We start from the raw sequence: 26,693 nt of genomic DNA, 5'->3' as shown, positions 1-26,693 counted from the left end.
TTATATCAGACCCGAATTTAGTACCTATTTATATTCTGGGCTGTATGGGGTAGGCTCATACATGACAGAGCCATGGAAAAGCATACTATTTTTACTTGCTGGTTGAAGAATCGAAAGGAAGCATATTAATGCAGGCCCCTGCTTGCCAAGGTGTCCTCATAGACTACAGTCAGCTTTTTTGGAAGCTTCCAGTATCTGCAGAGGTATTCCAAAGCCTGTGCATCGCACTGCTCATTACCCACTAACCAATGGCAGTGATTTGAATATGCTACTGCACAGACCTCTGATGACTGGCATAGGAACGTATTTAAAATCCAAGGGGCAAAGCCAACCCTGTTGCACATAGCTTTGTTGACCTGGAAAGAGGTCTCTAAATTTGAGTGTCAGTCAATGGACTATGTTAGGAGCTTTAGTTGTGATTGATACTTCATCTACCAGGCTAGAGTAACTGTTTGGTTGATTAGATTTGCTTTGTTAAAATCCGCACTGAAATAGTTTAAGATATATTGATTAAACATAGCATTTTCATGACCAACATTTTCTAAAAAAAAAAAAAAATCACCATTTATGTCACAAGTGTGAGTAGAAAAACGAAATGCCGTGATTCTACAAAATAGCTTCCCAGAAAAGCAATTAACTGATTTTGTTCCAAGTTCACAGAAGATAAATGATGTAGGCTTCCTATTTCCTGTCACTCTTGGTTACCTTTGTATGAAAATGGATTTCTTCCAAATTAAAGTCGGCACCAGCCTGTCGGGAGAAAAGGCATGTGCGAAAACAGAGTGTATATTACATATTCACGCCAGTCGGAATTTCTTAATTACAATTGAGATGTATAATGTTTTCAAATCAAAGTATGCTGTCAGATTGCTCCTTGAAGAAATGAGGGGGCTCTGTGGAGCCAGGAGACTCAGTTTTGCTATCTGTTGTAATTTCCTCCTTCCCATCCTTCTCACCTCCACTCTCCATTTCCCATGACTGGGGGAAACAGATCCTGTGGGACAGAGTGGCTTAGCATCATGTTTAACTCTCTGTACTTCCTCCTGTCCACAACGTTGGTATGCACAAACTCTACCCTCTGAGAACATTCACACCATGCTTGTGCACAGTTTCCTCCCTCTGAGAACATTCACATCATGGAGATGCACATGCACAGCCTCCACCCTCCGAGAATATTCACACCATGAATGTGCATGTGCACAGTCTCTAACCTCTGAGAATATTCACACCATGCATGTGCACATGCACAGCCTCTACCCTCTGAGAATGTTCACACAATGGAGATGCACATGCACAGCCTCCACCCTCTGAGAATATTCACACCATGCATGTGCACATGCACAGCCTCCACCCTCTGATAATATTCACACCATGCACGTGCACATGCACAGCCTCTACCCTCTGAGGATATTCACACCATGCACGTGCACATGCACAGCCTCCACCCTCTGAGGATATTCACACCATCCATGTGCACATGCACAGCCTCCTGCCCTCTGAGAACATCAGGCCCTTCCTTGTCCTACAAAGGTTCAGAAGTGTTAGAATCAAATACTCAACTCACATGCATCATGAAAGCACTTGCTTTTCTTGTTCCATGTGGGTCAAAAATTCTGAAGGTCACAATGGAGGTTAGCACATGGAAATACTTCTACTTTTTAGCCCTTTTATGTTTAGCCAGCACATCCTAAAAGGTAAGATACTAAACTAAAAATGACTTCGGTTTCTCTAATCCTTGATTGAAAAATGCCTATTAAAACAGGCCCCCTGTATGAAGGTGCGCTTCCTGTTCCCTCGCCTCCCGGGGATCTTTCAGATTGATATTAGAAAGCTAAGTTTTCTAGCCTAAAGGTGGGAAACCACTTCTGAGGGTAGAGGCAGGAGGATAGGCCCCAGCAGGAGGTTATTAGCAAGCCTGCTTTGTTTCTCCAGTCTCTCTTCTTCCTTATAAAGTCCCCTCCCCTAGAAAACATCTGGAAGGATTGCAAGTCTGGCTTCTCTGAAACCACAGCCTTATGTGTGTGATGATTCCAAATGTGGGGCTAATCAGGAGTCCATGGCCTCTGTGTTTGGTGTCGCCACATAGTCCTGCAAGAGGCCTCACGATGTTTACTTCAGCCCTCTTTGGTCAGAAATCACGTGTGCAGTCTTGCGCAGCTGTGTAAGACACAGGGCGGCCATGGGTTGGAGACAAGCAAAAAATAGGTTCAAATTCCGGGTTTGCAGCCTGTTAGCCAAGTGACTGTGAACAGATACATTCAGTTTGTATCTGTGAGAAATGAGAAAATGGCAATAGTTCTGTGGCAGAGATTGTGTGTGTGTGTGTGTGTGTGTGTGTGTGTGTGTGTGTGTGTGTATGTGTGTGTGTGTGCAAGGTCATAGGGGTGGTTAGTGAAGTAATGTGACAAGGGAAGACAACATAGTAAACCCTGGCAGATGTTAGCTGTGTCAGTGATAAAAGTCAGGGTAGGAAAGCAAGATGGTGTGTGGCTGAGTCTCACAGAGGCGGGGAGGGAAGGAGTGAGGCAGAAGAGAGAATTCTGAAAAAGTATTTTTTGTGCGTGTTTAATAACCAAAATTTTGATGACTTCTGAGATTTCCTTGGGTTAATATAACAAAGCCCCAGTGACATGATTCTCTCTTGTTTAGTGGTAAGCCCCCTGGCCTCCTGGGGTAATTTTCCCAAGTCTGGGATCGTATTTGCTTTTTCTTTGTCTGTTCTGTGTTTTTCCTTGTGAACTGTTGTATCATTGAGCTTTATTTCCAGTTAAATGAAATACAGAATCAACAAGATTTTGGGTGGAGGAAAAGTTAAAATGTTCAGACAGCGAGTACTTAGAATGACTCATTGATCAGAGCTATTGGAGGCACAGCATATTAAATAGCATGTTTAATTGGGCTGAGCAGCAGAATCACTTATCTCCACGTGATTACCCAGCATTAGCAATACCTTTATAGAACACGGAAAGAGTCTCTCTGGTGCTATTTCCAGTCCACTTCCATAGCTGCACGCATGACCTGCAACCTCTCAGCTACCCCTCCACCCTCCACAGTTCTATCTTGCCCTAAAGTCAGGTTTCAGGACAGGTGTGCCTTCAGGCGTGCTGTTGTCTAAGACCCGCCTTTCTGCAGATGCTGTCCAGATTTGAGACTCTGGTAGAGCCGGTGGTGACCTTGTAACAGGGAGCCATGATAAATCCCGTCAACAGCTATTGTACAATGTGAGTGGGTTTATATTTGATCCAACATCTAGAACAGTGATTGGCCTGCAGGCTGCATTCAGTAAAATCCTGGAAGTAATGATGTGTTATAATTACAAATAGCTTTATTGACTTTACTTCTGCCTCCTGATGTCAACCTTAGATTGACAGCCCGAATCTCGGGGAAAGCTATGCATTCACTGGGGTAGAAGATCTATAAAGGCAGGGGTTTTGTCTTGACCTTTGGCTCCGTCAGCTGTGCCCGACTCATCGTTTGTTCTCAGTAGATACTTCCTAAATTAACTCATTAGCTTAAGGGTGTGAGTCGAAGTGCAGTCTTCTCCAGTCCGTACCTACTTCCCCATGTTGAGCCCTCTCTACTTTGTGTTTGTGGGAAGTTCTTACTAGCTTTTATGGGAAGAGGATCTAGATACCCACCAATGTATAATTTATTGCTGCTGTTTTGAGGAGGGATGGGAGCCATATTTACTGATGTAAACAGCAGTTTTGAAGAAGGATGGGAGCCGTATTTACTGATGTAAACACTGCACATATAAAACAAGTCTAAAGCTGTGTTCTGGCCTCAGAAGCAAACACTAAGCGGGCAGTGGCTCTGAACAGATGTTTTGTCCTGTGTCTTCCCTGTTTCTCTCTTTTCATACTCCTCCTTCCTCTGCCCCTCCTTTTCCATGTGGTCTTCACAAACTCCCCCTCCCTGTGTGTGGAGTGTTTGTGCGTGTACGAGTGTGTGTGTTTCTGTGGTATAAGTGTGTGTGGTGTGTGTTTGTATTTGTGTGTATGAGAGTTTGTGTGTGTATGGGTGTGTTTCTCTGTGTGTATGTTTGTGGGTGTGTGAGTGTTGAGTGTGTGTGTTTCTGTGTGTATGAGTGTGAATGTTTGTATATCAGTGTGCGTGTTTCTCTGTGTTCGTATGTTTGTGTGTGTGTGAGTTAGTATGTGTTCTTGGGAGTGGTTTGTTTTCTAGCCTCAGGATAAGAGTTGGACTGAGAGGAGGGTAAGAGTGTGTGGGGTAGGAAGGGTGAGCCCACACTTTCCTGTCCTCTGCTGCATGAACAAAGTTTTAATGGACTTTAACCTTCCAGAATACAGTTAGTACACCCCCTGTGCCTCTAAGAAAGCCCTCAACTCTTTTCCTCTGCTTGCCATGATTCGCATTTCAGTTATTCATGGGAATGTAGTGTTCTGGAATTGGCAAGTCCAATCCACATATTTACCAGAGCTCTGTTGATTTGTTGCCTCTCAGATTGCTCCTTCAGAGACATCGCCACATGCAGAGTTCGTGTGTTATAGCTTCTAGCGTGACTGTGAAACACAGTAAAAGGCTGGCCCTTGTCTGTGTAACAGACAGACACACATAGAAAACAGAAAGGTATACACATTCTGTCATTTGTCCATGTAAGCCCTGACAACAAGTGTAGATCAACTTCCTTCCCTCCCACGATCCTTGGCGCTCTCAAAGCAATGTAGGGCCTTGTATCCCCCATGGGCATTTGATTTCTTGGTTATATCACCCCTACTAAAGCTTATTCTGGTTTTGGTCCTCACAGCCAAAGGGAAACATCTAGCCAACAACCCCAACAACGGCCTGTAGAAGGAGTGGCGGGCCGTATTCCGCCGCCCAGCTCCTGGCTAGTTTACACTCGAAATAATTACACGGAAACTGTATTCTTTTAAATATTGCCTGGCCCATTAGTTCCAACCTCTTATTGGCTAGCTCTTACACATTGATTAACCTATATCTAATAATCTGTATGCCACCACGAGCTCGTGGCTTACCGGGAAAGATTCAGCATGTCTGACCTGGCAGCTTCATGGCGGCGGCTCTCCTGATCCTGCTTTCTTCCTCCCAGAATTCAGTTCTGTCTTCCCCACCAACCTATGTTCTGACCTATCAGGCCAGGCAGTTTTCTTTATTAATTAACCAATGAAAGCAACAGATGGATAGAAGACTCTCCTACATCAAGGGCCTCCTTCCCAGATATAAATGGCTCTAGCCTTTCCTAGGGCTCATGTGGCACATGTCTTTAATCCCCGCACTTGGGAGGCAGAGGAAGGCAGATCTCTGTGAGTTTGAGGCCAGCCTGGTCTACAGAGTGAGTTCCAGGACAGGCTCCAGAACTATACAGAGAAACCCTATCTCAACAAAACCAAAAACCAAACAAACTCCCACCCCCCAAAAAAAATCAAAAACAAAAAACCCTTCATGCTTCGTTTGCGTCCTAGAATTTCATCACTGTTGACTGTGTCCCTTTACCGTCCTCTGATTATTAGTTTCTGTTGAACGGGTCTTTACTGTCTCCCTTTGGTCAGCATCTCATATACGGTCTTGCCACTCTTTCCTATATAATAATAAAGAGAAAATGCTTTTGAGCATGAATTTTCAGGGTAGCCTTCCCTGCTTCATAATAACCAGTTGAACTAATTACTCTCTTAAAATTTCTGTTTTAACCATTTTATTGTGTCTAATGTATGTAGTGGAGAGGGGAGGAAGCTGAGCAGGGTGAAGGGATTTGGGCAGGCGCATGGAGTTGGAATATAGAGAACAATCTGATAAATTAAGGGGCGGTGGAGAAATGACTGAAGGGTTCTAACAGCTCTTGCAGAGGCCCTAAGTTCCCAACACCTACATCAAATGGTTCACAACCATCTGTTACTCCAGCTCCAGGGAATCCCATGCCATCTTCTGACCTGGGCATCTGCTTGTGCATGCGTGTATGCATACACACATACACACACCAAATGAAAATAAAATAAATCTTTTAAAAATGAAGAGGGGTGTTTAGGATAATCATTGAAAAGGTGAGAAGTGTGGAAGAAGAAAGAGATGAAGGGTGTGTTATGAAGATTCTGGGAGCAGGAACATGCCACACGGAGTGGAATGAATGGTTGATGCAAAGGCAAGTATGGGAACACATCTCCTCACATTGGGATGGCCAGAAAACAGTAATTTGGAATAGAATACAGGAGAAGAAAATGTGTTGGAGATGAACTGTCATGAAGGTCTGTTAGGGTACGGGAAGGACTTCTTCACCTTTACTGTGAATGAAAGCTTGGGCAATGTCGAATGGCCTGGAGGAATGCCATGAACTAATCTAGGGAAAGGGTCAGTCTGGCTCTTGCATCTGCAATGGTTTGGAGCAGGGCAGAGGCAGAAGCAGGAGACACGGCTGGAGGCTATTGCACCCACATGGGCATGCTTTTGTTACTTCTGTATCTGAGTACCCGGCAGAAACAAAGGAGAGAGAATATTTATCTGGGTTTGTGTATGTGTTTTTCTTACTGAGTCAAATTGAGAGAGCAAAGAGTTATTTTGGTTCCTGGTTGGAGAGGATGCCAGGAACAGCTCCATACATGGCCCTGGGAGTGAGAGGCAGCTCTTCCTTCACATGGCATTAGGCTAGGAAGTAAGAGAGTGCAACCTGAACCAGGGCCAGGTTATATAACATCGAAGAACTCATCTGAGGTGATGACTTCCACCACCCAGAACATGGCCTTAGACCTCACAACCTCTCAAAATGTGGGCACCTGCTGGGGAGCAAGTGTTCAAAACGTGAGCTTCTGGGGCATTCCAGTCAAGCTGTCACATCAGGAAGAACGGATAGATTGTCACATGCTGGTATTGAGGGTGTTGAGAAGGGAAGGTTGGGTCCCAGAAGTATTTGGAAGGAGGGCCTACCAGGTGTTGACAGTTTGAGTGATGACAGGAAGAACCGAGGACCGTTTTGACCTGAGCTGTTAAGAGAAACAAGATGCTTTCACCTGAGATGAGAAAGGTTGCACGTACGACAGATTGGAGTGAAAAAACAAGAATTGGCTTGAACCCTAAATTTGAAATGTCGCTTAGCTGTGCGGGTGAGGAGGTGAGATGAGGTAGATGGTTGACACCAGCAGGTGTGGAGCTATTGAAGAAGGGAGGCCATTCTGGGTCAGAGACGTAGATTTGGAGTTTTGAGGGTTCACCTGATGACTGACAACTGAGACTGAGTGAGGACAACTTCACCCTGGGAGACGCAAGTGTGGACAAGGCAGAGAGCTGAGCCCTTGCTATAGGAAGGAGTCAGTGTGAGCAGAACCCTCTGAGTGAGCAGAGAAGAGACCAGAAGGAAGGAAGACAACATAGTAACAGTGTTTAGAAGCTGCAAGATAAGGTGGTAGGAAGAGAAGTAGCCATGCCCCTCCCCCTCCCCCCCCCCCCTTGTTAGAATTGGTTGCACAGAAATCTTGTTACTTTGATGAGAGTCTCAGGTTCCTGGGACAGGTCAGGAAGAGGACTTAGAAACTCTGCTTATGAACAGCTAACTCTTTGTGCCAAGTGAAGAAAAAAAATTTGAAAATACTGTCTTAGTTGTAAAACATAAATAACATTAGGAATATAAAGGTGAATAAATTAAATGGCATTATAGTTTGGAGAAATAATGCACATGCAATATTGGGATAGGTCTTTCTGATTTTTTTATACTTATGTGTTTTAAATTGAGTTAAAGATATACATGATAGTCATCACATTTATCTTCCTCACTGTCATAAACACTTCATCAGTTCCATTGCACAAGTTGTAAACAGTCAATGTATGGGATTCACAGGCTGCATATCACAGAGTTGGATAACTTCAGGAACTTTGTCTTCCAATTTACTTCATTCAGATCAACATTTATTTGCTTAATGTTTTCAGTAATCACTTAAGTATTCTAAAGCTTTCTCTTGAATATATTATTTAATAAAGAGTGACAAGTGAATTTTGTCTATATTCATGATTTGTTCCTAAGAAATTGTCTTAACCATTTAATTTCTAATTCTGAAATAAGGAGATGGTGAACAGATACAGATGGCAACAGATACATTTTTGTTCATGTCATTTACTTATTTTCCTTTTGAAATATTTGTAAGTTTTTTCCTCAAATATTAGAAAGAAATTTTCATTTTCTAAATAGTATTATAGGCAACTTCTTAGTTTGTTAATTAATTTTTATTTTAGTAGAGAAATTAAAATTTTCTTTCTCCTTTTGATCTTTCTTTTTTTTTTAACTAGGGTTAGATAAACCATTCCTGTAAATGTAAAGAGTTAAATTGAATATTAAAAATGTAAATAAAAAGATATCTACCTGAAATTTCATTTGCTAAAAGATATAAAGTTTTATTTTGGATAGTCAACTATCAGTTTAATGGGTTTATTAGTACATCCTTTGTAGTTTCAATTAAAAGTGTAGACATTCTATCTTTGTGTAATGTGGGCACTAATAAGACATTCTTGGGAGATGGGAGACAGCAAATCTTACATAAGAATGTCTCTCCTTGCTTGCAGACCTAGGGCAAGCCCTGTGACTATGAGAATTTTGGAATCTCTCTATTATCAGTGTTTTATTGCTGTATGCATAGTATTAGGATTGTCCTCATAGGCTGTAAGCTCCTGGGGCAAGCTCCTTGTCATTATTCTTACCATGATATTCTAGAGAAAACAGTGAATTATTTTAAACTGAGCCACCCAATTGCAGGTTTAGGCTGGAAGGTCAGGTCTTTATGCTGCGTTGTTGTCCTAGTTAGGATTACTATTGCTGTGATGAAGCACCTTGACCAAATGCAAGCTTGGATAGAAAGGGTTTATATGGCTTGCATTTCCTCATCATCGGCTATCACTGATGGAAGTTGCTGGAGGAACTCAAACAGGGAAGGAACCTGGAGGCAGGAGCTGATGCAGAGGCCATCATTACTGACTTGCTCCCCCTGGCTTGCTCAGCCTGCTTTCTTATAGAAACAAGGACCACCAACCCAAGGATAGCACCACCCACAGTAGGTTCAACTCTCCCTATCAATCACAAATTAAAATGTCCTACTTGCTTGCCTACAGCTTGAGCTTATGGGGGCATTTTCTTAATTGATGTTTCTGCCTCTCAGATGACGGTAGCTCACGTCAGTTTGACAGAAATCCAGTCAGTACAGTAGTCATGTGTCCAGGTTCCATTTTCATTATCATAGTAGAGAGGACTGCTTCTGTCTTTCTCCTTGTCTGTCTTCCTGTCTGTCTGTATACCCTCACAGCTCATGAGTTTGTGAGTTCTTAATGGGATAATTTTCTCCAGCCTCCATTCTCAGTACCTTTTTTTTCTTTTTAATAGCATATAGCTGTATAGATAGCATTCACTTTTTTTTTTTAATTCTTTCTTAATTAAAATGCCATGTTTGAATTTTTGGATTGATTCCTGAATGAATCAAGCCCATAAAGTCATGAAATATTTTAGAAATTTTTAAAAATTAGAAAAACATTCACTACTATATTATTCTGGCTTGGTAATTATTCAAGGATTGCCACAAAATGTGTGAATTTGACAGAAGTAGGTATAAATACAGCCAGGAATACCAGTTTCTTTTCGTCAATATGGGAACGTCTCTGGATAATAAGTGGATTCCTATCTAAATTCATGAGTTCTCTTGTGACATTTGGGTTGGGCTTGAAATGGATTAATCTTTTTCTGATAAAGTTTCATAAGCTGTGATTTCTCTGGTGACCACATTTAATTAGATATTAAATAAACTGCTTATCTTTATACCAACAGGTTTATGACTGCATCTCCCCCTCCGAGCTGTATTTTATAGATTAAATAGCTAGCAGAAGTGTGATATATAATAAATATATGTACATATGTATGCACATAAATAAAAAATATATAATCAGTTATTTAGTAAACCATAATATCCTAACATTAGCAATTAAAACATGGTCAGAAGAGATGTCTCATCTGTTAAACAAGGCTTACAACCAAATGACACAAAGTAAAATATGTCCATGCTTAAATGAAAAAAATAAGTATTTAAGGTGAAGGACAGAGACTGAGCAGGTAATCTTAATGTACACATTTCCACAATAATTACTGATTCTATTTTCTTTTTCAGTTCATCCCACCATCCCTCCTAGAAACTGACTGTGCTTCCCACAGTTGTAGACGTGTCATTTAATCTTGTTAGGACTAAGTGTTTGGTATCAGGGTTCTGGAGACACGAGTTCTTCACACCCTCCTTGTGAAGAGTGAGTGTCCACCTTGAAGGCAGTGACCCTTGGCTCAGCTGCTCCCACATGTTTAGCTGTTAAATAGAGATGAGCTGCTTGTCCCCCTCCACCCATGTCAAGCTCTTCAACGGGGACAAGCTTCTCTCAGGCTTCAGATTGTCGAGTAGCAGAGACTCATTTTCTGGAAGAGACCATCCGGGATGCTGATCTGGAAATACCAGGTAACCTTTTGTGCAGATTGAAGCTGTAGAGTACCCGAGTTACTCGCAAGTACTAAGGTCCAAAGTAGAAGGAAGATCAACAATTTGTAGGTTGCCCAAAGGCATAGCATTATGAAAGATTTAATTTTTCTCCGTCCTATTGAATTTCCCCAGAATAAGAGACATCTGTCTCTGGAAATCTCTTCAGTTTCATCACATTTGAAGTAGAGGGTTTTCATCTGTCTTTAATACTTCCTCTGCACTGAAGCAAGCTTCTCAGGAGGACTGGACAGAGGATGGCGAGTGGGGTCACCTCTGGGGAGAAATGCGCACGGTTCAGCTGGCTGTGCCAAGGTTGGACTCAGGGGCTGCCCGAACTCCCGCTTTACAGTGTGTGAACAAAGTGGTATCTTTCGGGACATTTACACCTGAGCAATGTCACAGCTGTCATCTCCCCTTCCCATCTTCTTCCTATTGCCTCTTTTTAAAGACAGGCAGAACACAGCAGGTGTCAGGACCCCAGAAGCTTGGTGCGAAATGGGGTCTCCAGGTTCTCCTTGTGTCTTTCCCATACCCATGTCCCGTGGACCATTCTCCTCAGCAGTCTCTCTCTCTCTCATAGTCTTCCAAATCATGGCTGTCCTTTCCTATTTTAGGTCTTCTTTCCCACTAGCTTTTCTAACTTGTGAATGTCTGTTTCTTCTTCACTCACCACCCAGGGCTGTATTTTCCCATCAACCACCCTGAAGATCCGCATCTACCTGTTTCTTCTTCATCTTACCCCCCACCCAAATGGCAAGCTCAATTTCTCTATAGGGTATAAAGCAAATATTTTTATGGACAAGTATAAATTAGAAATAATTTAATTTGATCATTAATTTAAAATTGTACTGTGGTGGTAAAACAAATGTACTGTTTTAACCATTTTTTTTATGTGAATGTGATTAGGTAGTGTTCAATATACAGTATTTTCACTGTGCAACAAAATTTCATAATTCATAAGGAGTCTCTCCCCATCACCTGAGACACTTGAAAATCCTATTATATTCAGTACAGTATTTTACTATGTACTAAGGTGTTTAAGAACCTGTATTGATTCATTGGAAGTATATATGCAATGAAGTGATTTCTCCTGGAGTGTCCTGGGGCTGGGTGTTCTGAGTGTGCTGTGTCCTCTCCTTTTCCAGGGTGTCTCCTCCGTAAGAAAGGACCCTGTGTCACTCAGGTTCCTTGTGTGTGTGTCAAGTGACTGCTTGGGTTAGGGGTAGAGGTTTAATTTGGGTTTTTTTGAATACTATTGTAGGAATATGGGCTAATTCCCATAATATTCCAATAATGTGCAAGTCGAGTACACCAAGAAAGCCCCTCAGATCTTATAGTTAACATGCCGTGGCAACTAAAATTGAAAGGAGAACGCACGAAACCAGCAAGGTGTTTTTTTTCCAACACTGACTTTTCTGCAAAACAGGGCTTTCCTCCAAGGTCTGTGTTGAGGTCTCCTCCATGGCCTCTAGGCAAGAGCCTTGGTGCTCTCGTTGTTCCGTCTCTAGCCACCATTAACCCTCATTTCATTTAATCTTAGGAGGCCCCTTGAGTGGGATTGCTCTTGTGTTTCATGACCTCGTAACTTCTTGTCGTTAATCTCTTTCCAGCTTCCTTAGACATTCATTTCAATATCAGCCATAGACAAGACTCTATTTTCCGATAATAAAGTAAAGGGAAGATAAATTGTATCGTGGTATTGAAGTTCCAGTAGCTGTCTGACTTTTCTTCAGTGTTCACTGTCTCCTAAGGTTCTTCTTTAGAACTCTGACTTTGACGAATGTCAGAGTTCTCTTGAAAAGGGTATTCAAGTTATACTCGATACCTGTGTATATTATAACTCTCTGAAAAACTGTAGGGTATATCACCCCCTAAATGAGTTCGTCCCCAAAGTACAACACTTCATAGTATTGTGGGGAATTGTTTTCTAGAAAATACTGACCTACTAGGCAAAAATCTTTAATCCATTTGTAGGACCCTTAAAAATTGGAAACTAACTACCCCTTTGGCTATAATCCCAGAACATTGTGCTGGGAATACTCAAAATCTAACAATCATCTGTAACATGAAGGCAGGCTGTGGGGATTTCTGTCCTGCCCATGGCTCAGTACCTTTACCAGCGGGGCAGGTTACATCTTGCTTCTCTGTGGTCTGGGCAGGAATGGAGGAATGGACTTCCTTCTTCCTCGCCTTCTCCTGTTCTACTTCCTGTCTGGTTTTCCCGCCTATACTTCCTGCCTGGCCAATCACAGTTTATTTAAAAAATGATTGACAGATTACAGACAATTCTCCCGCACCAGTCATCCCCTACGATGCCATGCACTCTCCCTCTTCTGTGCTTTTACAGTGAACTTCTCCTTTCTAGAATCCCTAGTCCGTTCTTTCCAGCCTTATTGAGGAAAATTCTTGACAAAACTCGTATGTCATTGTCTTCTGGATTGTGGCAAATCTATTATCCATCCATCCATCTATCCATCCTTCCTTCTGTTCATTTACCCATCTTCCTCATGCCCATCAGTTCACATGACATGCGTTTCCTGGGGCCTCCCACCTTCTCTGTCTCATTTTTGTATCTTCTGTGTGGAGCACAGTGCTGAGCATGCAGGTGCTCCCTAAACGATGTGGAGGGAAGTGGAAAAGTTGTAGGGAAATCACACATCAGTTCCTTTCACAAAAGGTCCCTGGCTGGAGATTGAGAAAACAGTCCATTTTCTATTGTACATCCTGTCAGCGTTCTGGCTGGACATTAAGTTCTTAAACACCAGAGAATACATTTTGGAAACATATGAGTGCTAAAGAGTGAGATCATGGAGAAAAGCCTTCCTTTTGGGGTAGCAGATGATAGTGGGAAAATTCCAGCCCTCTAAGCATCGATATGAATTTGAAATACTTAATTTCATTAAGGAGATGGTCTCCGTTTCCTGAAATTCTGGCTCTAAAAGAATTCTTTAAATTAAATACTCAGCCACATGCGAGTGAAAGTCTAACATTCTAGCTCCAGCTAAAACTGCTAAGTTAAAATGAAATGTTAAAGGAGCTTGGCACCATCCTGGGTCCCCAGCTAAACTGCAAACTGATCCCAATGGGAAGGTCTGTGGATGAATCTTGGGAGCCTTAGCTTAACATAGCAGCCTCACATATAGCCATCTGTTTCTGGAATCTTTGTAGTTGAGAGAACAATCTAGCAAGGAGGTATTTTGCTGCTTCTCATTTGTGGAGTGTGCTGTCATGCTAGGTAAGATCTCTAGGACCTCCCTTGGCAAGCAAGTACCTGACTGAGGAATTACAAGACAAGTATGGTTCTCCAGCCTCTTTGCTTTGAGGTTTAATGGTTTAAGCATTAATCACTACACAGGATCATGCTTTCAGAAGAGAACACAGCCTTTGCAACCATGTTGAAATAGATGAACAAACACAAAGGAGGAGGTTGGCCAGACCCTCCTCTTAGAATAAAGAACTTCTTTCACCTTTGAGTCCTGGTTGATGCATTGGTGGTCACCGATTGAGAAGTGCAGCCGTGAAGCCATTTAGAGCATAGTGTGTGTGGTTATGTTGGCAGTGTAAGCACCCTTTCTGTCCGCCAAAGGCCTGACTGGGTTAAAAGCCTGTATAGACATATTGCCGCCTTTTTCACCACCTTCCTTGCCATGGCAGAGTACATCTTTTTCTTCTGAAGTTACACTCCCGTACCCTAGTGACTGCTTAGCCGCCCAGTTTCAACTTGGGGAAAGTGAAGTTCTTACAGAGAACTCTACCATTTAAATACCAGCCACCCTCAACAAACTACACTTACATATGTTAGTGGTGGGAGTATTTCAAGTCTGAGGTTAATTTTAATTCTAAACATTTATGGTTTTTCATTGTCAATTCAGTGACTCCTATATTCAGTGTATAAGATCAAGGCAGCGAGCATTCCCTTTCCAAAAACATTTTTAATAACACGTGATGATTGTGTGTGCTTTAGGTACTTTTAATAACATGTGATGACTATGCATGCTTTAGGTATTAGAGGTCTTAGGAAATAGCCGGCCAGGTCAAGCAGGCTTTAGCATTCCTTTTCCATGTCAGGGTTAGCTTCATTACATCTCTAGATTTCTGTCTTGTATGTAAAACAGTGTCATAAGTCATTGTTTGGCATGCACTTAGAACCACATTCTATTGAAACCTACATACTTTAAAGTGCTCTCTTGTTAGAAACTAATAGTAGTAACACGTCGCATAATAGAATACGTGTATTACCGTTCGCACCTTTGTAGGGCAAATCAGTTTCAGGTGTAAGATACGAGATGGTCCTTGATATTAGGACAGCAGTCTAAACTGCAGCATTCCACCCGTTTAGTCCTTCAGAGAGAAAAGCCTGTGACCCAGTGTGTGAACAGTTCCTGAGCACAGGACGGAAGCTCTGTGAAGAGCCTGCAACTGAAGCATGTCCCCGGGAGCTGAGGATTGACATTCAAGTCAGGAAGCCCAGCTCACTCTGTAGCTTGTTTCCATTTTTAAAACTCATTGTAGAAGAACAAGTTGTGTTTTTAAAAAAGTGATCCTGAATAAATGACATGAAGAATAGTTGTGTAGTGAACACACCTGTGAGCCCATCACCCAAATTAAGCCCTGGAGCATGGCCACTTGGACATGCCCTCCAGAGACCCTCCTGCTGGGTAACACTCCCCGCCAAGTGAGGCACTTTACTGACTTCTAACAGCGAAGTTATTTTTGTTCATTTTCTTTCTACTTTGTATTATTAGTTTTTGTTGTTTAGTTGTTGTGAGGTTGATCCGTCCATGCTGTATGAATTGGAGGTTACTCTTTCTCTTGGCACTACAGTGGCTGTCCATTAATTCATCCTTGCCTATCACTTTTTACCGTTTCATTAATTTTATTTCTCTGATTTAACTTCACACCAATTTACCTCTGTAAAGGTCAAATGTGATTCCTTTTACTGTGTGTGCCATGCAGCCATTTAACACATGGATAAATGAGGCAGCAATAAATTTAGCAAATTTTATGAGTAAAAGGAATGCATAGCACATTTTCATTATTTGAAAGAGGTCGTGCTCATGGCAGTCCATTGTGATTCTAAATATGGAAGAAGAGTGAATTTGGTACAATGCCAAAATAAATATAGTTGCAAGACGATGGCGGAAACGTAGTTGTATTCAGGTTTGGACGTTGCCTTACACGGCACCATTGATTGGACAATATTTTTAAGGGAACATTCTCCAACACAAAAGGTAAATGTGGTTTGGCTGCCTGGGATAAATTTTCTAGTATGTAAATGCCTCACATCTGTGTATTTGTTTTGCTGTGGACATAACCAGCGAGAGTTTAGTGATGAAATCTGTTCTTAATTACGAGAGCAGCTGTTGGAGTGGTGGCCATTTTTCCCCCCTCCTGATGTGAAGTTGCTTGATTTACTCATTTCTGCCTGGATTTTTCAAGCTTGCTAGTGCAGAAAGGGACCTTTTTGTGAGAGGCTGCAATTTGTTTTCTGTCTGAGAGCCAGTGCAAATGGACTAAATCTACACAGCAGGGTAGTTTTATCTATGCGCCTCACATTCCATAAGCTGTCCTACCTCTGCTCAGCACCAGAGACCTATAAAATCACCCAGCAAATGAGAGGGCTGTTAAGCGTTCTGGCAGGAATCTCAGGCAGCAAGCAGTTCTGTGAATTAACTAGATCCTTCTGGTGGACTTGGGGGGATTTGCTGGGGTGGGCAGAGTTGGACTGTGTGGAAGTAACACAGATGGAACTAATGTACATTTTGTTTTTAGATTTGTGGATTTATTAATACGCCTCTTTCTGTTCCGTTGTTTTTACATCCACAGAGGTAGAGCATATTTATGATCATGCATTTTGTCCAAACAAAGCCAAATATATTAAAATAATCCTTTAGACCAGTTCTTAAGCAACCTTAATGCCTAGTCCAAGCTTCCATAAAAGAAGACTATGCGTATTTCTTATAAGTGTTTCATAGCATAGAAAATAAAGGTTTTGCATGGAAACTGAGTGGGGATGATCTCCTTTAGTATTAAAATTTTCTACTCCAGACTGAATTAAAAAGCCTTGGTGATTCCCCTTTTATGGAGAAATCAATTTGGTTGGAAGTGATTGGTTCTCATATTTCAGTCTTAGAGACATTGTGCTTTTGTTCAGTCTCTGGTATTTGTTCTAAGCTGGCTGGTAGCGTCTTCACCCAGCAGCTTGCTGTGTTGAAATTAAAGGATGCTTATGCTGCTGCCCTGTGAAACTACAGAGCGAGAGACCAAAGCAAAGATTCAAAATAAAGCTGCTCCTTGGGAGGGAAACATTTCATATAGTGTTTCATTTTGTGGAAAGAAGAAAGAGCCCTCTTTTTCCTGCTTGAAAGCTGGTATCTTCTCAGCTTGTAGAAGTGGATTTCTTCCAAAATGAGTGAAATAGGAGCTAATGCTATTTAGGTGAATTCTGATGCTCTCCTCAGAGCTGAGTTAGTGGTGTTGCGAAACTCAGTCTTCTGAAATCTGAATCCCTGGCAGCCTCCTTCCCTTTCTTACTTTAAATCCAGACTGATGTTGAACAATTATTTATTCAAGTAGGTTATTCTGCTAAAGCTCTTTGTGCAAAGAATTCAGGGAAAAGTAAATTTTCCCACCTGAATTTCCCGAGTACTTACACATTGTGCCTCCAGCTCTTTGAAGTCAGTAGGTAGCAGGAGAGAGGTCTTGTGGCTCTGAAGCTGTCCCATTAGATGATGAATAACTCCAGACCTTTGAAGGTCAAGTCTCTGCTTGGTTAGCAGAGATGCTGTTGAGCATTTGATGCTGTTCCAGGATATATTTATAATAATAATAGTGATCATAATAGCAGACATTAATAATTCCCATGTGATCTGTAAGTGAATCATATTATCATACATGAAGAAAAAAAACAGAGATGGTCAATATATATGTGGGTATCATCTTTCATGTAAATTATTGGAAAGCCACAAACCATCCAGAGAAGAAAGAACAGGCAAGAAAAATGAATAGAGTAGGCTCCAGCCAACCTTGTCTCCTCCACCATTGGAGTAGGTGTGGCTTATGTTGAATGAAGTTGTCCCCTTTAAGGTAAACAAAATGAAATGACCACACACTTACACCTGGCTTTTGGGATTGAGCAGAGTTTAGATTTCCCTGTATACATTTCTAATTTTTTAGGACTGAATTTCGATCAACTACCCACATAGAAGTAATCCTTATGGGGGTGAGACTCTTATCTGTTTGTAGGTTTTCCCCTGCATGCCTGTATATGTGTGTATGAGTATTATGCATTTTGCAAAGATTATGCTATGTTTTTTAGGTCTTACCTGTATGTGACAGTTCAAAGTGAGTGGGAACTCAAGAGTGTTCGCAGCTTCTTCTACTGTTGAAGTCTCCCCTGTCTTTAATTCAAAAGATTTCTCTCAGCCATCTTGATTTTATGTATTGTTTTCAGCCTGAGCTCTTCTCCTGGGTGTCTTGCTTTCTTGTCATTGTTACTAGGTTAAAGGCCTCTCCTCCTACACCCTTTTCATTATGTTACCTGGTTAAAGGCCTCTCCCTATACCCTTCTTCATTGTCTGCTTCTTTTTCTCTTTCTCTTTATACAGTTCCAGTAAATTCAGTGTACCAGGTCTAAATGTCAAGGAGATTGGGACCTAAGACCTAGAGGGTTTATAAGGAACATTTTCAGTAGTTAGTGTATCAAAATGAGACTTAGAAGTTAAAGCTGAAATTGTCTTTTTCTCCTTCTGGTTTGTTTGCCTTTGCTTCTCAAACTAAATTCCACAAGGTGGTAGCTTGGTCTCATTTTACCTTTGCTGACACATGCATGGCTTCCTTGGTGTGAAGAAGAGCCTTGTGTTGGGATCATAGCTTGGATGCATATATCCTTGTACTGGCATCTAAACAAGGAAGAACAAACAGACAGACAAATGGTAAGTACTGACATATTCTGTCTTCTCATAGGTATCATTTAGAGGCCTTCAGTTAAAAGGGTCCGAGTGATCAACAGTCAGTGCACAGATTCAGAGTATAGAATACTTCTGATTGTTACCAGTACTGCAGCAATTTCTAACGATGTCACATCGTTAAGTTGAGGAAATAATACAGCTACACATTCTTGTTCAAGTCTTTAAAAAAAATGCTCTCAAATTAAAGACAAATACCCAACCAGAAAAAGAATTGGAGACCATCTTTTGATATCCTTTAAAACATGAAAAGTTGTTCCCTACTTAATCCAGTGCTTTTAGAAAGAGAAAAGTCAAAGCCTGGGGCATATAGTACCCCAAAGATTTCGGTTATCCAGAACAATGGGACAAATGGACATAAAGCCATACAAGTTAATATCTCATTGTCATGCCTCATCACATCATGTTGTAGAAATAAAAAAAAAATCATCCAAGCAGATTGGGGTACAGGTGAAGAAAATAACCAGAGCGGAAGAGCATGGGACAAGATCTCTGATACCTCTATGACCTGGTTTTTACGAAGTTTAATGTCATTGTGCAAGAGAGATGACTCAGCAGCTAAAAGCACTTGCCATTCTTCGAGAGAACCTGGTTCCACTCTGCCTGCCTGTTCCACCAATTCCAGGAGATCCAATGTCCTCTTCAGGCCTCCACAGAGGCCCAGCACACATATGGCACACGGACAGACACACGGGCAAAATGCTCAAACGCATAAAATAAAATGAATCAGGGAAAGTAAAAGCGAATAATTTGTAAAATGTTTAATGTCATGAGGAAATATTTTATAAGTTTTCAATGAAAAGTAAATAGATAAAGCAGTATATAGAGGATGATTTCAATTTTGTGAATGTGGTCTAATGCTGTCTATTACCAGAGACTGCCTGCGTTGGTGGCGCTGTGCCTTATTAAGCTCCTTTTGTTCTTTAGCAGCTGGTTCTTGTAGTGAACCTAAATCACTCTTACCACCAGAAATAACTTTTATGTTTAAAAACAACTCTTATGACTTACAAGTTCCCTAGATTGACTACAGAGGCATGAGTTTCAGAGGATATTTTGGTTAAATAAAATGCAGTGACTGAAAGGCACATAATTTTAGCAGAATCGATGTGGGTAAAAGAAAATTGATAAAGATAATAACTGTCCAGGGAGTCCTAAGTAAGAAGGAAATACTCGGCACCGAGTTTAAGGGCAACAAGCCTGGCATTAATGGAATCAGGACAAGAAAAGCAATTGCCACAAATCAAATTCTTCCTTATGGTGTATCTGTCTGTTACTCCTTTGAAATAAAAAAAAATTGCCTCATATCAGGAGGGGAAAATCACCGCCATTCCCCGTGTCCTTTTGACATACCTGTTTCTCAGATGCACCGGCTCTCTAATCGCCACTGCTTGCTCATCTGTGCCCCATGGTATCCCTGTATTTATACACCGAGGGAAAAAAACATGGAGTTCTTAGCAGTGTGTCTGTGAAGACCAGTGTCTTCTGCTCTGGCTCTTGGGCCGGACACGCCAGAACGCCCTTGAGGATGAAGTGAGATTGCCGAACAGCCGGGAGAAGCCAACACAGCACAGCATTTATTTCCATAAGTGATGTTACTACTATGAATATGAAAATCAAAATCCTCTATTAACTGAAGTCATGCAATAAGCTGAAGTTGGATAGCTTGCAATAACAATAATGGTGCTATAAACCCAAAGGCATCACCATGCGTTTTCACATAAAAAAAAAATTGTCTGGTAACTTAGATTTAATTAAGGGCACACAGTTATGCTAAGGAGTAGTTGAAAATTGTAGATAGTGAGAAATAAAAACACTGAGACCCAGAGCAGGATTTGCTTATCTACATTGCTTATTGCTTTATGGAATTCGAGTTCTTGGTAATGCTGGGACTTCAGATGGCAGAATTGCATTAGGAAAGGACACGCTGACTCTAAGGATGGTGGATTTGAGAAGCAAGTTTTAAAGGTAGAGAATGGACCAAAGAGTTCCTACAGATGCGAGTTGCCTTCCATCACACTGATGTGATTCTTCCTTGGCCCTAAATCTTCCTACTCAGCTTTCCTTCCTTGGCCGCAGTGAGGCTGCCTTTTCTAAGAAGGGATACCTTGTGCTAAAACGAGCTAGTTCCCAGCACTCCCTTTCCCTCAAACAAATGCAGCCCAATATGCATGTGTGCTGAACACTTCCTGCCTGCAGAGTTGGTGCTGGGGCTCTGGTAATCTCAGGCTGGTGTTGCCTTTCTCAGTCCTCTTCATTTTGAGGAGACAAATGGTAACATAACCCTGCCTGGTAAAGAAGCAGGTTCCTTTGGTACCCTTCTTCATTTCTTTTGAGTTTTTGGTAGTCTCCAGTCATGATGCTGCACGTGTTCCTTCTAGTTGGAGGGCCCTCATGTTGTTTCTTACTCCTCCTGGCCTTGGTCATGTTACTTGTCATTTTAGTCTGTTTGGGCTGGTATAGCAGGAATACCAAAAACCGGATGTTGCATCAGATAACACATCACTCACAGTTTGGAAAGTTGAGAAGTCCAAGATGAAGGTCCTGGCAGATATGGTGTCTCGTGCCTCTGTTACCAGTTCTAACCCTATGCAGGACAACTTCCCTTATAATCTGGTCATCTCCAAATGCCCCATGTCTTAATGCTGTCACTTTGAAAGGTTAGTTTCCAACACATGAGTTTGATGGAAAAACAATATTTAGCAGTTAGTGTACTTCCCTAGTGCACGTATGTGTACCTGTAGCTTGTCCGGGGAGAGGAACCTCTGTCTTGCCAGTTATGTATGCCGTTGTGTCAGGGCCAGGAGGGAAATATGAACGGTGGAGCATCTTTAAGCCATCTCCAATGCTAGGTCTAGCCCAGGAGTTTTGTTTTTGGTCTTGTTTTTGAGATAGGGGTCTTACCATGTTGTTACAGGTTATTGTCTAATAAGTGCACACTTCCCACAGAATTGGGAATTTAGATAAACCATTTTTGCCTGGTTCCATTAGTGCTAAATGTTGGTCATTTAGCATATGTTCAAGTTCCTCATACTTTAGTTCAGAGCCCGTTCATTTTGTTGGTTAACACCTCTCTGAAGCCTTTGTGTATCTTAAAGCCAATTTAGTATTGACTTTAGTATCTCCCCAAGAGGAATGATTTCAGTAGCCACTTGCATTCAAAAGAAAAAGCTAGCTAGTGTAATTCAAATTTGATAGATATGAGGCTTTTCTTTTTAAGGAGAAAAATAAGGGGGAGGCAAACAAATAATAGTTGTTTCTCTGTGAACCTGAAGTCTGCCCCTGCCCCGCCTGGAGTGATGTCGAAAGCTTTGCCGCTGCGTTGCCGCCCCTGCAGAATCTTGTTTCTCTGCCTGTTCCCTTCTGGCAGGAGCCAGAGTGCACCTTTTTTTCTTTTGAGTGTGTGTGTGGCTTAAAGATATTTTTTGTGAATTCATAAAGCAGTTATGTGAAATTTGGAGATTTAGGGAACACTGTGAGAAACACTCTAGAGTAAGGGCTCCTTAATTTTGCCAGAACCTCAGCTCTATCTGGAAGAGACCCATTTGAAAACCAGATGAAAATATGAAGAACTTAGAAACACACACACACACACACACACACACACTCTCTTAGCAACTTCTCTGTAGGATTCCATTGAGTACTTGGACCTCGGAATTGAATTCCCAAACCTAAGCTAGGAGGCATTTTAATCAGAGGTGGAGATTAATCATTTTGTATAAAACTCTTAATTTGTGTCCACAAAGCAAAAAGTGAGTCTTTCTTGTCATAAAGGGACAAAGTAAAACAGTTTCTTATTGAAGGCATAATTCTCTGTGACTTAATTGGAAATTGGATTTAATTTAAATTGGAAATGCTTTTTCATCTTTGAGGTATTCCCACCAGAATTTCATGATAGCTGATCGAATTTAATCTTGACTAGAGTTGGCTTTAGCCTCCTCCTCACAGTGCAGAACAGCAGCTCAGATACTGGCTAGGTATGCAGGTGGGGCAAGGCCAGCCTGTCAGTATTCTGTGTTTCCTTATCAGTTAATGATGCCTTGGCATCTGTTTTCTAAATGAGAGAGAGAGAGAGAGAGAGAGAGAGAGAAAGAGAGAGAGAGAGAATCTGTGTGTATGTACATGTGTGTGCATGTGCACATATATGTGGTTATGCATGCAAGAGTGAAAAGGCCAAGTCAAGCCAGAGGATAGTCTTGGTTCTTGTTCCTCAGGAGCTATCTGTCCTTCTTGCTTTTTGAGATCCGGTTTCTCATTGACCTAAGACTTGCTAAGCAAGTTCAAGTACTTGCCCAGCAAGGCTCAGAGACTTCCTCACCCCACCTCTGAGCCAGCACTGAGATAATGTACTGAGATATTTGGGCTAGCATTAGGACATGGGAATCAAACTCAGCTCCTCGTGCTTGCAAGGAAAGTAATTTACAGACCGGGCCCTTCTGCTCAGCCCCTGTTTTCTAACTTGGGCATGCATGCAGCTCATAGGGAAATCCCTTTTCTAGACAGTTTTTTTTTTCATTCTACTTCCACTCAGATAGCCAGATGCCATAGGAGACTGTTTCATTTGCTGGTATTTAGTCTATATACGTATTTACGTGCTCATGCATAGACGGCTACACCACAGACTTGAAGTCAGAAGACTTTCTCGCTGTCAGCATTTAACAAGCAAATAAATAATGAGTAGAAATTTTTTTTTTCAGATAGTTGGGTGATTTTTGATAGACTGCCAGGTTTTCTCTACTTCATGTGTTTTGTTTTTGTCTGTTTTCAATATATTTAATTCTATACTCATTCACCGGTAAGAAATAAGAGGTCAGTGATTCTGTGGCCTGTGGTAGTTTCCACCTCCAAGCCAGCCGTTTGCTACTTACTGTTTTATAGTTGCCATCAGGAACAAAGATCTAAAGAATCATGTGACACAGAAAGTCATCCTGGCCTGTGCATGGGTTAATGTGATTGTCTCTGCATGCTTGTTACTCCTGCAGGCCTCCGCGTTGGTCCGCACACTGATTACTGCAGGTGGAAACTCCTACTGTTCCTGCAGTGACTGAGCTGTAGGGTTCAGGACGTGAGTTATTAACTACCACAAGCTTGAGGTGTCTTCTAGGCACAGGCCCCGGGGTTGCGTCTTGGTGAAGTCCCACTCCCCTATTGCTCTGATAGTTTATTGTGTGTGGCACAAGCCAGGGAGGCAGTGTTTCCGTTTCACAGGTAGCGAGGGTATGCTGGGGAGAGAAGAGAGTCAGCTAGATCTCCTGAATTAGCCTTTCATCTCTGTGGTGTGATGACAGACGTTGACATTTGTGCTCATTTCCTACTTGACTGCTGAACTAAGTCTGGGTGCCCGGAAAGGAACTTTGACCATCTCAGATACATTAATGGGGAAACGTTTACATATTTCGCTAATGGGAGAGGCAAATGGTTGTGGGATCCATCAAGGCAGATTTTAGAGAAGCGTGGTAGCTGCACCCTGCTCGTGAAGAACAGGTTGTCTGTGGATCCTGGTAGTGATTACTCATGCTTTCAGTGGTGTGCCTTTCATCACTGCAATTAGCTTCTTGTCTGGGAGTGTTTGGATCCAGAATCTGCGGTTGTCATGCAGTCGGTGTCAAAATCGCTCAACACTGTGCTCACTTTTGTGCTTGAGTGCGCTTATTGATGAGCACACAGGTGTTAAATTAGATTGGTTTCAATCCATTGTATGAAGTCGCTAGGCACCAACTAATCCCGGCCCTCGCAAAGGTTTCTGATGTCTAGGTAGCAGGAAGATGAGGAATAATCAGAGTTTTAATCAAATAGGAATTATAAAGATTCATTTAATTTAATTTTTTTCCTCTAACACATTTTTGCTTAAGGGAAAAAAGAAAACAAGCCTTTTTTTTTTATAGTAGGCGTTGCAAGAAGACATAGGCATTTTACATGGCCATACATTTGACTCTACTCCTTCTGTGTTATCGTAATTCGTACATATTCAATACTCAAAGTCCTCTATCCTCCCTCTTCACCTCACCCCCGGGTCAGACAATCACAGGTCAAATAGTTCTTTTTGGGGACTTATGTTTAAATGCAAATTCAGAAGGCATCTTTAGAAATTCATGAGCAATTCCAGTGCCTGGGGGCTTCTTCAGTGCTCAGGCTTCTGGCTTGATACAGGACTCTTATTACTGAAATGGCTCATTACATCCTGTGTTCCAGAAGAGGAACCCTCTGCAGACACCTGTGCCCCAGAGCAGCCCACCGCACGGGGCCAGCCGCCAAGCAGGCAAGCTAATTAAAACAATAGCTGCGGGGACAGAGTGCATGTCAAAATACCTGGGTCCGCATCAGGCATGTCTTAGGAAAGAACTGGTTTGAAGCAAATCACAATACAACCCCTTCCCCAAAATCTACCTAGAAAAGGGAAAACACTGTGAATGAGAATCGGGCAGTTAGGGCTCATGCTGTGCAGTTTTAAAAACCCACATTGAAAACGGTGAGAATTATTTCATTGCCACTGAATTTCTAACCATACTTCTCTTCTGTACAGATAGAGGACCATCAAACTTAAGGGAGATTTGGGTCAATTTTAAGTGGCTTTTTCTCCTCTATGCATAAAACATAAGACTAAAGTCATCCATTGTAGGTGGATGGCCGAGCCTGTGGGTGAAAAATATTCATGAAGTATTCATAATTAATATAGATAGTAGTGGCAGAGTCTGTGAAAGAACGTGGTCATCTGCTTCTGTTTCCATTGTGCTTAAACCCTTAAGGAAAGTAGGAATCTTGGATGTGGTGCTTCCTCTCTGCTTTAGTGTCAATGCTGAATGTCCTCTAAGTCCTGTGTTTTGAAGACTCGCCTTCTAGACTATGACTCCTGAGAGGCGGTGGGACCTTTAAGAGGTAGGGCATCTGCTGGTCGGTGGTGACGCAGATCTTAAATCCCAGCACTCTGGAGGCAGAGGCAGAGGCAGGTGGATCTCTTTGAGTCCAAGGCCAGCCTGGTCTACAGAGTGAGTTTCAGGACAGCCAGGGCTATGCAAAGAAACCTTGTCTCAAAACAAACAAACAACAAGAGAGTAAGGACATTGTGGAAGGTCTGTAATTCATCAGAGTCGAGCCATTGAAAGGGCTGGTGACTTTCCAGCTGTCAGTGGTTTTTGTTGAATCACACATCCCTGCCATGATGGGCTACTGTGTCACAGGCTCAGAGCATGGGGACAGCTGCTTATGGACTGAGCTTCCAAAAGTTGAATGAAAATAAATCTTTTCTCTTTATAAGTTGGTTATCTAGGGTGTTTTGTTACTGAGACTGAACTGACTCACACACTTTGCTCAAGTGAAATCTTAATGAAGAATTGCCTTGCCTAAGGAGTGATTTTAGGCACAACTTTGCTATAATAAAGAGAAACATGACCCCAGCTAGTGTGGTGGTTGTTGCCAGAGAGAACTAAGAAGAATATCTTTATGTATGCTGAACACTTCTGGAAGAGCGGAGGGGCTTGCGAATCTAAATGTTTTAGAAATTGGAAATGGTACACCAAAAACACACATTCAAAATATGATGTACAGTTGTAAGATATTTCTGGTAAGTGGCATATATCAAAAGCATTCTGTTCTCTAAGGGAGGATGGCTTGCATGGCTACAGGTACACACTGAGGCGTCTCTTTGTCGTGGTGGTGCCAGAATTAACGGCAGTTTAGTAGTTTTACTGGGCAGCAGTGGCCACAATATCTGAAAGGTGGCCCTTACCTCCAGGTAACTATCCTTACTTTTTTCTTGTCTGTCTGTCTGTCTGTCCGTCTGTCTACCGACTGTGCTTTAGGTCTCCGACCATCCTATATCTGTCATTCATTGTTCCTACTCTATCATAAACTCCCTGTTTTACTTAGCACTATCTGCAGTTACCTTACCCATAGGCAAGTCTGTTGCCTGACTTCTCTATGAATTAAAGGGTGGGTCTGTTTTAATTACTTTTCTGTGCTCGGCACCTAAAAGTTCTTAGTATACTGCAGAAGGAGAACCATCATATGTCAAGTGAATGAATGAATTAATCAAGGTATAACCTGGAAAAGCAGATTAATGCTCTACAACTTTCAGTGTATGGTGCCACTCTTTTGGACTTTTCTGAAGTCCCTCGGTAGCATCTCACACACCCACACTGTGATTCCCACAGGGCTTGCCCGGTATACACCAGACAAGGGAGATGGACATTGTCTGAGGCGTTCAGAAATCAAGAGTTGCACTGACTTTAGGGGTTCTGAATGTAATCAGTTATCTTGTGTTGGC

At 41.9% G+C, this 26,693-nt stretch overlaps 1 protein-coding gene across 5 annotated transcripts in view; it reads left to right on the top strand.

Moving 5' to 3' along the window:
• Aff3 (ALF transcription elongation factor 3) overlaps positions 1-26,693 on the top strand; it is a 511,084-nt gene that overhangs the window by 138,157 nt on the left and 346,234 nt on the right. The gene's annotated exons all lie outside the window — the stretch shown is intronic.

This window comes from Myodes glareolus, chromosome 18 (genome assembly GCF_982192425.1).
Source record: "Myodes glareolus chromosome 18, mMyoGla1.1, whole genome shotgun sequence".
NCBI lineage: Eukaryota > Metazoa > Chordata > Mammalia > Rodentia > Cricetidae > Myodes > Myodes glareolus.
Note: the sequence above shows the minus strand (reverse complement) of the source record. Positions and strands in the feature narration are given on the sequence as shown.